Source organism: Panthera onca, chromosome C1, assembly GCF_046562875.1.
Source record: "Panthera onca isolate mPanOnc1 chromosome C1, mPanOnc1 haplotype 2, whole genome shotgun sequence".
In the NCBI taxonomy this organism is placed as follows: domain Eukaryota; kingdom Metazoa; phylum Chordata; class Mammalia; order Carnivora; family Felidae; genus Panthera; species Panthera onca.
This window is the reverse complement of record NC_138346.1, coordinates 88,010,009-88,023,197: the sequence shown is the minus strand read 5'-3', so window position 1 is coordinate 88,023,197 and position 13,189 is coordinate 88,010,009. Positions and strand designations below refer to the sequence as shown.

At 34.7% G+C, this 13,189-nt stretch overlaps 1 long non-coding RNA gene across 5 annotated transcripts in view; it reads right to left on the bottom strand.

Annotated features, from left to right (window-relative positions):
• Positions 1-13,189, bottom strand: part of LOC132673495 (uncharacterized) — a 58,212-nt gene that overhangs the window by 26,962 nt on the left and 18,061 nt on the right. For 2 of the 5 annotated variants that reach the window (XR_013557072.2, XR_013557071.2), the window contains exon 3: positions 12,749-12,790. The exons of the other annotated variants lie outside the window; for them this stretch is intronic. This is a non-coding gene — a long non-coding RNA (uncharacterized LOC132673495). The remainder of the gene's footprint in view (positions 1-12,748; positions 12,791-13,189) is intronic. 5 annotated transcript variants of the gene reach the window in all.

The following is a 13,189-nucleotide window of genomic DNA, read 5'->3' as shown; positions in this document are numbered from 1 at the left end:
GGTCCTGACTACACCACTGCTGCCTGACATTGAAAGCTACGGAAAGCATGTTCTCCAGAAATCTGGCAATGAAACTCCTCTACCTCTAGTGTCACTCCAGTGTTCTTATAAACCAACCTTAACTTCCCATTGACTGGCAAAGGAGAAATATTTACAAGGAATAACTCTATTATCATAGAGCAGAGTGGATTCAGAGCTGAGAGGCCATAAGTGATAACCGGCACAAAGTCCCAAAGGAACTTTTATTTATGTGGGTTAAATCTAGTATAAATTAAAGCTATAAAATTTTTAAAATATTTTAAGAACTTATTTAAGCTGGTGATGATAAATCCACTGCATGTCTACATGTAAACACTTTTTATGGAAAAAATATTTTAAAAATATTAGAAAAGTGACAGTTTTACATTTTGCAAAGTTCTTTGATGTCTGCTTGAAAAGAAGACAATTGGATTCTTATATCTGCTTCATTCAATCTATTGCAGTATATTGTTTTGGTAGCAGTATTAAAAAAATCAAATTCACTCATAAAAATATATAGTTAGAAAATGGAAGAATATTTTTTGTTTGTTTTTGTTTTGTTTAGAGAGAGAGAGACCATGAGCAGGAAAGAAGGGAAAAGTGAGAGAGAGAAAGAGAGAGAGAGAGACAGGGAGAGAATCCCACAGAGGCTTCACACTCAGTGCAGAGCCCAATGCAGGGCTTAATTCTACAACCTTGGGATCATGACCTAAACTGAAATCAAGTGTCAGACACTCAACCAACTGAGCCACCCAGGTGCCCCCAAAAATGGAAGAATATTTTAGTAGTCTTTTCGTATGATCATCGATAGTCTTCTTTGATATAACACCAAAAACTGATGAGATAGCTTCTTGAATGTTGATTACACTGCAAAGTCTGAAACCATATCGATTAAAATTTATACTGTATTGCACTAATATTCATTGATCAATATTGCAGTCTGAATGAATGTTACCAATGCATGATTTTATAACAATTTGTTGGTCATTTGGAAAATATAGTTCATTGATTTCTAAAAATCTATTAAATATTGACACATTTCATTACATAATATAAAAAAATCACATTCATTAATAGCAACTTTGATCTCATCAAAGCATATTTAAATATTGTGAAGCTGACAAGCTCATAGTGACAGATAAAAGTTTTCCAAAATTTTAATATTCTCTTGAAAACTCAATTTTGTCTCCCTTGTCAGCATATACTATCAGTTACTTTAGTCACTTGTTTATTTTTGAGAAAATCTGACAAATACCCAAGTCAAAATATCCAGAGTTTATCAGTTTGTCATTCTTTTAAGGAAAAATGATGTTTCGTGAAGTTTTTAGTTCAGCTCACAGCCTAATCACACAAGGGCTTTCCTTTAGGTGGCCATCATATTCAGTATGCTGCAGAAGTACTTTATGCATACTTTCCATTTTGTCCCACAGCATATTAGAAATATGTACTCAAAAGCTGAGATTTAATAAAATATGTACTTTTTACAACTTCACTGAGGACATGTATAACTGAAATTATCATTTAATACCTGCCAAGCTGTAGCAGTTACCACTACAATACTACTTGACTGCTAGTATACACCTTGATTCCTGCTAAGGTAACAGCAATTTTGTCCACTGTTGCTTTTAACCATCATTTCTTCTTTTCTTCATCATTTCTTTTCTGTACTCTTGTAGATGTTTTTAGTGCATGTACCTTACTTGTCCTTGAGTTATGACCAGTTATGTTTCTATCTCTGCCATATTTCTAAGCTCCATGACGTCAGGATTTGTATTTGATTTTACTCAATATTTTACCCCAACCACCTCAGTGATTTCCATTTAATAGTAATCTAGTAAGTATTGTTTACATGGGTAAATTAACAGATTTTTTTCTCCTAAACTGGAGATAGTATATTTTATAATCCTGTTGATGATCATTCCCATCAAGTCCTTCTGTACTTAAGCTGTCTACAATGTCATGTTGTAATATATGTGTGCATTGTAATTTATATTTATCAATACATAGGAGTAATCGTTTGCCTCACAGAAATATATACACGTGTGTGATTTTATTTTAATTATTAATTTACTTCTCTGTATATTTTATGATAATGGAGTTCCTTATGGACAAGGAATATGTCTTTTTTCTTTCATTTTGAAAGTATAGTGTGTAGTATCTTGTATGTATGAGTGATTCAAAAATTGATTGCTGATGAATAAATAGACATTTTTTGGATAAAAAGCTTATTCACACATAAAAAAGAAAGGCAATAAATGATGCTGGAATAACTAGGATATCACATGAAAAAAAATAAATCTAGACACAAACCTTACACACTTCACTAAAAATTAACTACAAATATTTCACAAGCCTACATGCAAAAGCACAACTATAGAACTCCTAGAAGATCACATAGCAGAAAATATGGATGACCTTGCATTTGGTGATGACTTTTGACATATAACATTAAAGGCAAGATTCATGAAAGAAATGATTGATAAGTTGGACTCCATTAAAATTAAAAACTTCTCTGTAAAGGACATTTTCAAAAGAATGAAAAGACAAAAAACACAGAGAATGAAAAGACAAGCCGCAGATTGGGAGAAAATATTTACAAGACTTGTTTGCTAGAATATTGTTATTCAGAACACACAAAGAATTCTTAAAGCTCAACAGTGAGAAACAAACAACATGGGCCAAACAAACAACATGTTATTAGAACATGGGCCAAAGGCTTTAACAGACACCTCACCAAAGAAAATGTACAACTGGCAAATAATCGTATGAAAAGATCATTATCATTGGGAAATGCAAAGTAAAACAACAACGAGATACCACTATACACCTATTAAAATGTCCAAACTCTAGAACACTAACAACACCAAATTCTGGTGAGGGTGTGGAGCAAAAGGAACTCTATTCATTGTTGAGGGAAATGCAAACTGGTATAGTCACTTTGGAAAACATTTTTGCAGTTTCTTGTAAAACTAAACATACTCTTTCCATACATTGCACAATTATGTGTGCCTTGGCATATACCCCAAAGTGTTAAAAATTTATGTTCACACAAAAACCTGTTCACAAATGTTTATATCAGCCTTATTCATAACTGCCCAAATTTGGATGCAACCAAGATGTAGTTCGGTAGGTGAATGGATAAATAAATTGAGGTGCATCCAGACAATGGGCTGTTATTTAGCACACACATACACACAACGGCTATCAAGCCATGAAAATACATGGAGGATATGTAAGTGTACATAACTAAGTGACAGAAGCCAATTTGAGAAGTTTGTGTACCAAATAATTTCAAGTATATGATATTTATATATGACATTCTGGAAAAGGCAAAGCTGTGGAGATGGTTAAAAAGATCAGTGGCTGCCAGAGGTTAAGGGAGAATGAAGGATGAATAGAGCAGAGAGGATTTTAGGACAGTAAATTACTCTTTATGAAACTATAATGGTGGATACATGTCATTATAAATTTGTCCAATTCCATAGAATGTACAATACCAAGAGTAAATCTTACATTATAACAGTGTGTCAGTATCAATGTAAGTTTGTCAATTGGCTTGATTATACCATTCTGGGAAGAATGTTGATAATCAAGGAGGCTGTGCATATATTGGGGCAAGTGGAATATAGAAAATCTCAGTACTTTCTGCACAATTGTTCTTTGAACCTAAAACTACTCTAAAAAATAAACTCTATTAAAATAAAAACAAAGAAGAAAGGAACTTTGCTTGTATGCTGGTGTCCACTGAATATAATCCATACTATATAGATAATAAAACATATTCACACAGAAAATTTTATTTTGCCTTATTATAAAGCAATTAAGTACAAAATACAGATATTATTAACCATTTCCTTCACTTGTCATAGCTCCACATTCATGCTGTTGTTAACCAGTCCTCCCAATACTGTTAAATGTTATCTTTTGGTAAAGCTTTGGCTGTATAATATATGCAGACAAATGGATGGATTGATAATTAGTTAAACATTTAGATAGCTTAATTGCACTGTTAAAATTATTATAGGAACAATAGTCAACATGTATTGACTATGTACAAAAATTGTGCCAAATGCTCAATATTGTCTCACTTATTTTTCTTAACAACCATGTAAAAAGGTTATATAAGTATATCTATTTTCACATAAGGAAACTGAAGCATAGAAACATCAAGTAAATTTACAGAAAGCCTCACAGCCGTTAGAACCAGTGTTTGAGCCCATGTTCTATTATGCTCTTAAATACTCTAATGTCACCCTTTTAGCAAAAATAGTCATTAAATATTATGTTAAAAACATGTTATTTTGCTAAACATTCTAAATCAGACACTGTCTAACCTTTTAATGGTTTATAGCCCAAGATACCCATTGTGCAGATGTAAAACTTGTAAGTGGAATTTGCATTGGCCCTAATCATTTGTTTTACATGATGGTATGAAATTAAATAATTGTAATGATTTGAATTCCACTAACCCTGCTATTGTAATAGAATAACAACCTTCAGGGTCCTCTTTTTACTCACCAGTATTTTCAGGAGTCCCCAAGGAATGCTCATTAAACCTATCTTCTCCCATCAGTTGTTGGCAATTGTGATGGTTCACTTTATGTGTCAACTTCGAGAGTGGTTTTGGATGAAATTAACATTTACATTGGTGAACTTTGGGTAAAGTAGAATGTCTTCCATAGTGTAGGTAGGCCTTTTCAGTTGAGGGGCTGAATAGAACAAAAAGACTGATTTCCCCAAGAAGAGAAAGTTCTCCAATAGGCTGCTTTGGATTTCATCTGCACCATCAGCTCTCCTAGGTCTTCAGTCTGCTTTCCCATGCTGCAGATTTTGGATTTCAGTCTCCATAATCATGTGGGCCAATTCCTTACAATAAATTCTTTCCTTTTCTTATGTCTTTTCTTTTCTTCTCTTTTTTCTTTTCTTCTTTTCTTCTTTTCTTTCGTTTCTTTCTTTTCTTTTTTTTTCTTTTCTTTTCTTCTCTAGAGAACCCGGACTAATATACCAGGCCCCACAATCAATGACCTAGCCTGTCATGGTGCCCTACTTATATGTGGCAATTTGTGACAAACAGAAAAAAAAGGCCTCTTGCTCTTTTGCAGTATTCTGCTAGAAAGCTCCCAAATCAGAGCTGCTTATAACCCAGTGTTTTACACAGTTTTTCTGTACACTTTTTCTTTTATAGTCTTTTTTCTCCTTGGTATCTATGAGATTGGGCTGAAAGTACTCATCATGGTGTAATCAGAATCACGATTCCCCTTCTACAATGACTCTAGTTTAAACACTTAACTCTCATGCACAGCTATTCCTTCTCTTGGGATGAATCATCTCCTCCTGTTACTGTCAGGTTGGTCTGTTACACTATTTTTCTATGACATGCTTCAGACATTTCTGTTCCCCAGTAGAGTTCTTTCCTAAGGATCACTTCAGATGTCATGCAAAAGAAATTTTCTTATGGAATGCCTCACCAGGATTCTAGGAATGCCCAAATATGTCTGAATCTCAACAAAGATAACATTACCCAACAAAGTTAACATTTCTGCAGTCTGCTATAATATGCTGCAGAAATATTCCTTACTCTTGTTCTAATTCCAAGGAATTCATATTCTTTGGGAAAATTAACCCTCATGCATCCTACTTCATTTTTTCACTTGAGCAAAGGTTCAAAAAGCACCAAACGCTAGAAGTTCCACTAACTTCACATATGGACATGGAAAGCTCTAATTTTACCCAAATCATATTTGTGTAAGAAGAGTTTTATGAATGAAAGATAAGGAAAAATTCTGTTCTTCTATAAGGGAGTGATTTGATATACATGTACAATGTGTCATCTGACCAGTAAGCACATATTTATGAGGGCAGTGGGGTAGAATGTGATATTTGAACTGTCCCCCCCAAAATCTGTCATATATTAATATTAATATTAATTAATAGAATTATAATTATATTAATTATATAATTAATTTTATAATATGTAATTAATTATATACAAATAATTATAATTAATATTAAATAATATCTGTCATATATTAATCATCACTGCATAAAAAGATGAGATTAGGGAGAAAAAAGCAAGAATAGAAGAATATACATTCTAAAAAGAAGTTCTGTTTAATTTTTTGAGACAGTGAACAATGACAGCTAATTAGGGTTTAATGTTTAGGTAAGGTCACAACTGAATTTTTGGTTTTCCTCCTATTATTAAGTCTTCTATAAAAAGGTGGAATTTTAGAACCTATTTGAAGATCAGAGAAGAAAATGAACTTAGAACTCCAGGGGATAAAAAGAAGATTCTCCAGACATTAAGATAACTTCACTACTACCCACTCATTATCTGTCTTATAACAATAGCCACCTAGTCAATGATTCATCCAAACCAAATGTGCAAAGTGTGCAACAAACTCTGAATAAGTCAAAAGACTTATACTCCATTTGCTGGTATTAAGATCAAGGTGTTAAAGTTGAGGAAATAGAAAATAAAAGTTGATGGAGAATTCACTGCAGTTGTTAGCTCTAAGGGGTTTCCAAGTCAGCCAACCTCAGTCATCTGTTGTTCAAACAAATGTACCTCTATTATGCCCCCAGAACTATGTCCACTGGCCAGAAGGATGCCCTCTAGGTGATATCAGGAGGTAGCAATGATGCAGGTCTGATTTGAGCTAAGATACATTTCTACCACATTAATATTGGATGTGTCAGTATTTAACTGATACTATAAAGGGCAAGTTTTCCTGTTACTGAATTCTCTACTTATTTTAAAATCTCAAAGTATTATTGTTATAATTATAAGCACAAATTTTTAGCTAGGGAATCCCTCCTTAAAAAAAAAAAAAGGCTATTAATGATTCTGTATGCTAAAACTTCCACACCTAAAAGTTACAATGTAGTTAATGCCATTATGTTTTCTTAATAACAACTTAGGGATAATATTCTACATTTGAATATCTTCTTAGTGTTAGAGCTAATTTTGAACCAGGATATTTAATACACATTGATAGATTTTTAAGAACAGCATTTGAGTGTAGACTAACAAATAACTTTCTTTTATACTGTAATAGAAACTATTTACTGCCCCAATATGTTAAAACTTTCTTATTCTCTTTAGCTACATCAAGGGTACTCAAGTATGTCCCTTGCTAATACTAGAAAGCATTATTTTTCTTCTCCACATATATTTTCTTTATGTTTATTTATTTTTGAGGCGGGGGGCAGAGGAAGGAGGACAGAGGATCTGAAACAACTAATGACCTGAGCTGAAGTTGGACACTTAACTGACTGAGACACCAAGGCGCCCAATGTATTTTCTAGTCTTTCATGACTATAATGATGTTTCCATTGAAATGCTCAGTCTTAACTATGTATTAATCATACAACAATACTAATCATTGGAAGGATTAGCAAGTTTTAAATAGTGATGATGATTCTGCAAATGGGAAATAGTACCAAAACATCCCATTTTGCCCAACATCACATTCCTCTTAGTGTTTATTTTTAGCTCCTTTGAAATAATGCTTTTGTGCTGTAGAGCAACACTATTGGTTACCTACCTAATATCCACCTAAGACACCAGGTGGCTACCTGCTTTAGAAAAAGGGGCTCCTCCTTAAGACCTACCTAGAGGGTTAATCTTGATTACTGAATATCAGGGCAGTTCACTCCTTTCAAGCCTGATTTAAGAAGAATTTAAGAAGGATTTTTGTTATATAATTTCAGATAAGGACTCCATTGAGGAAATCTAGGAGCCTCTGAAAAAGATTTCATCCCTCTTAGAGAGGTTCACATCCTCTTTCTTCTTGACATTTAGATGGTTATGTGAGGGTAGGATGCTAAAAGCTCATCAGTAACACCAAAAGGGGTCAAATCTAAGGACATTAGCTGACAGGAAGAGGATGCTTGCGCAGAAAGATTAGAGGAATTGGATGTTTGATGATTTCATTTAGCCATCAATTTAATGAATTCTGGAACTTCCTCCCTTGGGATCTTGTTACATGAGGTCATGTGTCCCTGTTGTCTAAGCAGTTTTGAGATGGTAGTAGTACTACTTGCAGCTGAAACAATTCTACTTGATTCATTTTAGCATTTAGGACCCACATGTATTTATTATCTGCTTTCACTTTCTTCTAAGATCTTGAATTTTTGAAAGAAAATGTTAAATCCCTGCTCTCAGAAAGACCAAATATTTTCCCAGATAACCACTGGTGAGGTGTTACAGGACACATTCGGAAAGAATATGTAATGTTTCTTAGGTTTTAATCTGAAATCAGGAATTCCCATCCAACTTTGGTAACTATATAGTTAAGCAATATATTTTAAAACATAGAAGAGTGAATAATGTTGAAATAATTACATTTTAAATTTGGATATAATTTTAGAAGAGCTAAAATTATCTTTATATATACATATTATTATACATTCTCTATCTTATAAACACTTCAAACTAATCTATAATCTGTGTCAATATTATGCAAATGCTGAGATTTGTAACCTAGATGTCTCACTAAATTTTCAGAGAACAACTAGGAAACTGCAAAATTTCTTGTTAGAACAGATGGTCTTTTGATTAATGCTCTAGTGCATAATTCTACCTCTGTTGAGTCATTTTAACAAGAAAGTGTTTTAAGTGTTCCGCCAGTTGGCTGGTCAAATTAGCAACAGGCACCAGTTAAGGTGTAAACCAGAAGCATAAATCCACCTAGTGATGCATGAGCAAGTGAAAGTATCTCTGCAAGAGTGTTTCTAATAGAGAAGATAGTGAATTAAGATTTTCAGAAAACAGCATGGAAAAAGCTTCTCATCAGTCTAAATTACTAGCCAATGGCAATTATTATATGATACAGGTCTATGTTAAAACTAGTCATTTAAATATTTCAAATAAATCAGAAATAACCAAAGTAATCAAAGTCCTTTGGATTGTGTCTTTAAAATGTTCTGAGGGAAGGGGCGCCTGGGTGGCGCAGTCGGTTAAGCGTCCGACTTCAGCCAGGTCACGATCTCGCGGTCCGTGGGTTCGAGCCCCGCGTCAGGCTCTGGGCTGATGGCTCGGAGCCTGGAGCCTGTTTCCGATTCTGTGTCTCCCTCTCTCTCTGCCCCTCCCCCGTTCATGCTCTGTCTCTCTCTGTCCCAAAAATAAATAAAAAACGTTGAAAAAAAAAAAAATTAAAATGTTCTGAGGGAAGAAATGAAATGCGTCAATACTGGATTTAAATCAACTCAAATAACTGGAGAAATGGTATTTTCAACTCACATATTGATAGCTCATTAGACTTAAAAATGTGCATTGGCATTATCCACACACAGCCTTCCATTAATAACCAAAAACTTTTGCATTTAAATAATTCTGATAAAAAAAAAACTTCAAATTTGAAATGTAGTTATGAATCTACTTATTTTTTCTTAGAAAATTTAAAAGCTGCAGGAATTTATCACTCAATTCCAATATAGTTCATTTCAGAGGTCTTTTTGTAAAAATGAAGACTTTTAGATTAAGCTTTTCCCAACTGCTGCTTCCAGTTTTAGTATATTACATAATTTTGCTTAAAAAAAAGGTTTTTGAACTTTTAACTTTGTACTATGGGCTAAGTCATGAGTTATTAGTTATTAGTACTCTTTTATATAAACTGGAAAGAAGTAAAGTCAGTGGATAGGTTTAGACTTCCCTGAGCATGTTGCAGGTTCCTCAGTCTGCTGGTGGATCTGCAGGATTCAAAGTAAAAGGGTATGTGCTCTATACCATTTCCCAGTTTTTATGTTCATCTCCTCATTAGTTTCCTCCAGCATAATTACTTAATGATAATACAATTAATGAGGATTAGTAATGGTCCTCCATTATTGTGGTCTTCCAGAAGCCCTAGTCCCTTTAAGGAACTTATTCATATACACATATATTTTCCTAACTTTTAACTTATCTTAGCCTCCCAGTTGTACTTTGATATATTTACGAGTTGTTTACATGGGCAAAGTAAGTGTCAAGTGATATAGGATGGAGGCCATAATGTTTATATCTCACATGAGAATTAGTACAGAGCATGTTATATTGTGGTAACAATCACAAGGGTTCTATGGTTTAACAAAACAAAAGTTTATATCTCTCTTGTATGTAACCTGTTAGGGATTAGGGCAACTGTTTAGGACAAGTAGGGCCCCAGCAACTGAGACTGAACTGATCTATGACTTTATCATATCAGCATGAGTCCTTGTCTGCTGTTGCTTTAGGAGAGGAGAGAGCTTGAGAGTTGTTTGTTGGCTTTTCCAAGCTTTGTCTTGAAGTGGCACACATCCCTGCTGCCCAAAGTCTGCAGGCCAGGATGTGTTAGATGGTCAAGGGGAACAGGGATGTGGTGGTGCATGTGTAGTATTTGGCAAGTGCAACTGTTGCTGCCATAGTGGTAATTTGAAAATATTCATCCTTCTTGATAACAACAGCAACAACAATGAAAATTCTGCTGACATTTCAGAAATGGGGGTGAATGAACAACAGTAGATTAAATTCCACACATGAGTGAAATCATATGGTACTTGTCTTTCCCTAATTGACTTATTTCACTTATCATTATACCTTCTAACTCCATCCATGTTGTTGCAAATGGCAAGATTTCATTCTTTTTTATGGGTGAGGAAAATTCCATTCTTTATCCGTTTACCCATTGACGGACACTCAGGCTGCTTCCATTCTTGGCAATTGTAAATAATGCTGCAGTAAACATAAGGGTGCATATATCTTTTTGAATTAGTATTTCCATTTTTGGGGGGTAAACATCCATTAATGGAATTGCTGGATGATATGGTAATTCTATTTTTAATTTTTTGAGAACCTCCATACTCTTTTCCAGTGGCTGCACCAGTTTGCATTCCCACCAACAAGTATTCCTTCTTCTCCACACCCTTGCCAACACTTGGTTTCCTGTATTTTTTATTTTAGCCATTCTGAAAGATGTAGGGTGATATCTCATTAGGGTTTTGATTTGTATTTCCCTGATGATTAGTGATGTTGAGCATTTCTTCATGTGTCTTTTGGCCATCCGTATATCTTCTCAGATTCAACAGTTTTTGACAGATATCTGGCATTCATTACTGATGCCACAATTATAAATCCCTAGATATGGTAATTATCCAGGATAAACTACTGATGACAAAAAGACGGGAAACAGAATGGGAGAGACACTGTTCTAGTTCATATAATCTTACATTATATGATGTAATATTCACAACAACTGTACTGACAAATTAGTTAATGGGCTCAGAGAAGTTCAGTAACTTTCCAAAGTCAATGTTAAAACAGGGATTTGATCTCATGTCTACCTGATTCTAAATGTTGTGTATTACCTCAATCCCATAATGATTTCCCAAAAGAATATTTAGTACTCTAGCAAAGAAAAACATCTTCATGAAAAACTGCATGACCTTCCTTTCCTCTTTCCTTGACATACTGTTTACTTTCATATATGATAGGGATTTCATTCACCCTTGCCAGCAAGAAGCCCACCAGTTGACAGGCTTCGTTAAATATGGTTTCGATGCATAAGAATTACTGTTTAAATATTTCCCCTAGACTTGGTCTCTGCATTTTTCTTCTTTAAGTTGGAAAAAGTTGGACAGGCTAGGTAGACATGTTTTGGGGAAATAATAGGGTTTGTGAGAATGGATATCACTTTTATATGTATATCAAAATATTTTAAAACAATGACTGTTCTAGGATTAAAAAGGGAAGGGTCATCCTGCTGAATCTAGTTACATCATAGTCCCCTTTCCATTCCAGAAGACTATCTATGGAAAGTTCTTTGTTTTTATTTTTTTTTAATTTTTTTTAATGTTTATTTATTTTTTTGAGACAGAGAGAGACAGAGCATGAACAGGGGAGGAGCAGAGAGAGAGGGAGACACAGAATCCGAAACAGGCTCCAGGCTCTGAGCTGTCAGCACAGAGCCCGATGCGGGGCTCGAACTCACGGACCGTGAGATCATGACCTGAGCCAAAGTCGGACGCTTAACCGACCAAGCTACCCAGGCGCCCCTCTTTCTTTGTTTTTAAACTGGAGGTCAAGACATTTTTGACGAAAAAGAGTTTTCAAATTTTTACTAATTTGTTCAGTAAATATATATTTATTGAATAAATTTTTATTGAATTTTTAAATACTAGGTACCATAGGCATTGTGTATAATTAAACTGTATTTACTGCTTCCTTTCAATTTTCAGTCAAAAAGAGGGGGCAACATGGAAATTGTATGAGGGCAGAAAAAAGAGTAGTCATCCCCTCTCCATCACTGCAAACATAACAAGATGAACAGATTCCAATGTTGTAATAGAATTTTCAATTTAAGGACATGGGGACAAAAGCACTCTCAAAAATTTTAATGTAACAGAGTCTTGGCTTTCATTCAGCTCCTCAAGTCTTGGATCATCCTCTGGGCCAGAGCAATAAGCCAAGTACTTTTCTATTTATTATCCACATTGTTGGTGACAAGTTTGTATGTCAGTCTTTTACATTTGTTGTTTCATTTAAGCAGCATGTTCTTCCAGCCAATAAATTTTGTTACCGATTTTGGAATTTAGGGGTGAAGCAGAGACGAATTTTTAAGTGGATCTTTGTGCTGAAATGGGAAGTGGCTTTTGGCATGTGCTTGACCTACATTGTAGAGATTACTTAAAATTTGATGCAGGTGATCTGATCAGGAAGTCACAGTCTTAAATAATGCAAAGTTCTAACCAACCACTGAGATGTGTTCACACTTACATGTCCACTGATGTCATCAGGTACAGGTTCAATATTTTGAACCTAGGATAGAGAAGCAGGCAGAAGGTGGTTTAAATTAAGGAAGAAGGAACGACATCACCAAGATGGTGACATAGTTGTTTCTGACTTCTATCTCATTCAGAATAAACAACAACTATTCACAAATAAGATACCACTGAGAGATCCTAGAACACAAAAGTGAGACTGAAGTAACCCTCTCCCCTGCACCAAAAAGGCCACAAAAAAAACCCACAAAAAACCCAAAAAACAAAAAACAAACAAAAAAACATTAAAAGGGTAAGAGAAGAGGCTACACATTGACCACATTTTCCCTCCCCCAGGCTAGCATGACGTCATGTGGAGAGGTCTCCCCTCTGCCTCCAGTATCTAGTGGGAAAAGAAGACCCAGGGAGCACAACCAGTACCTCAGAATTGGAGTTG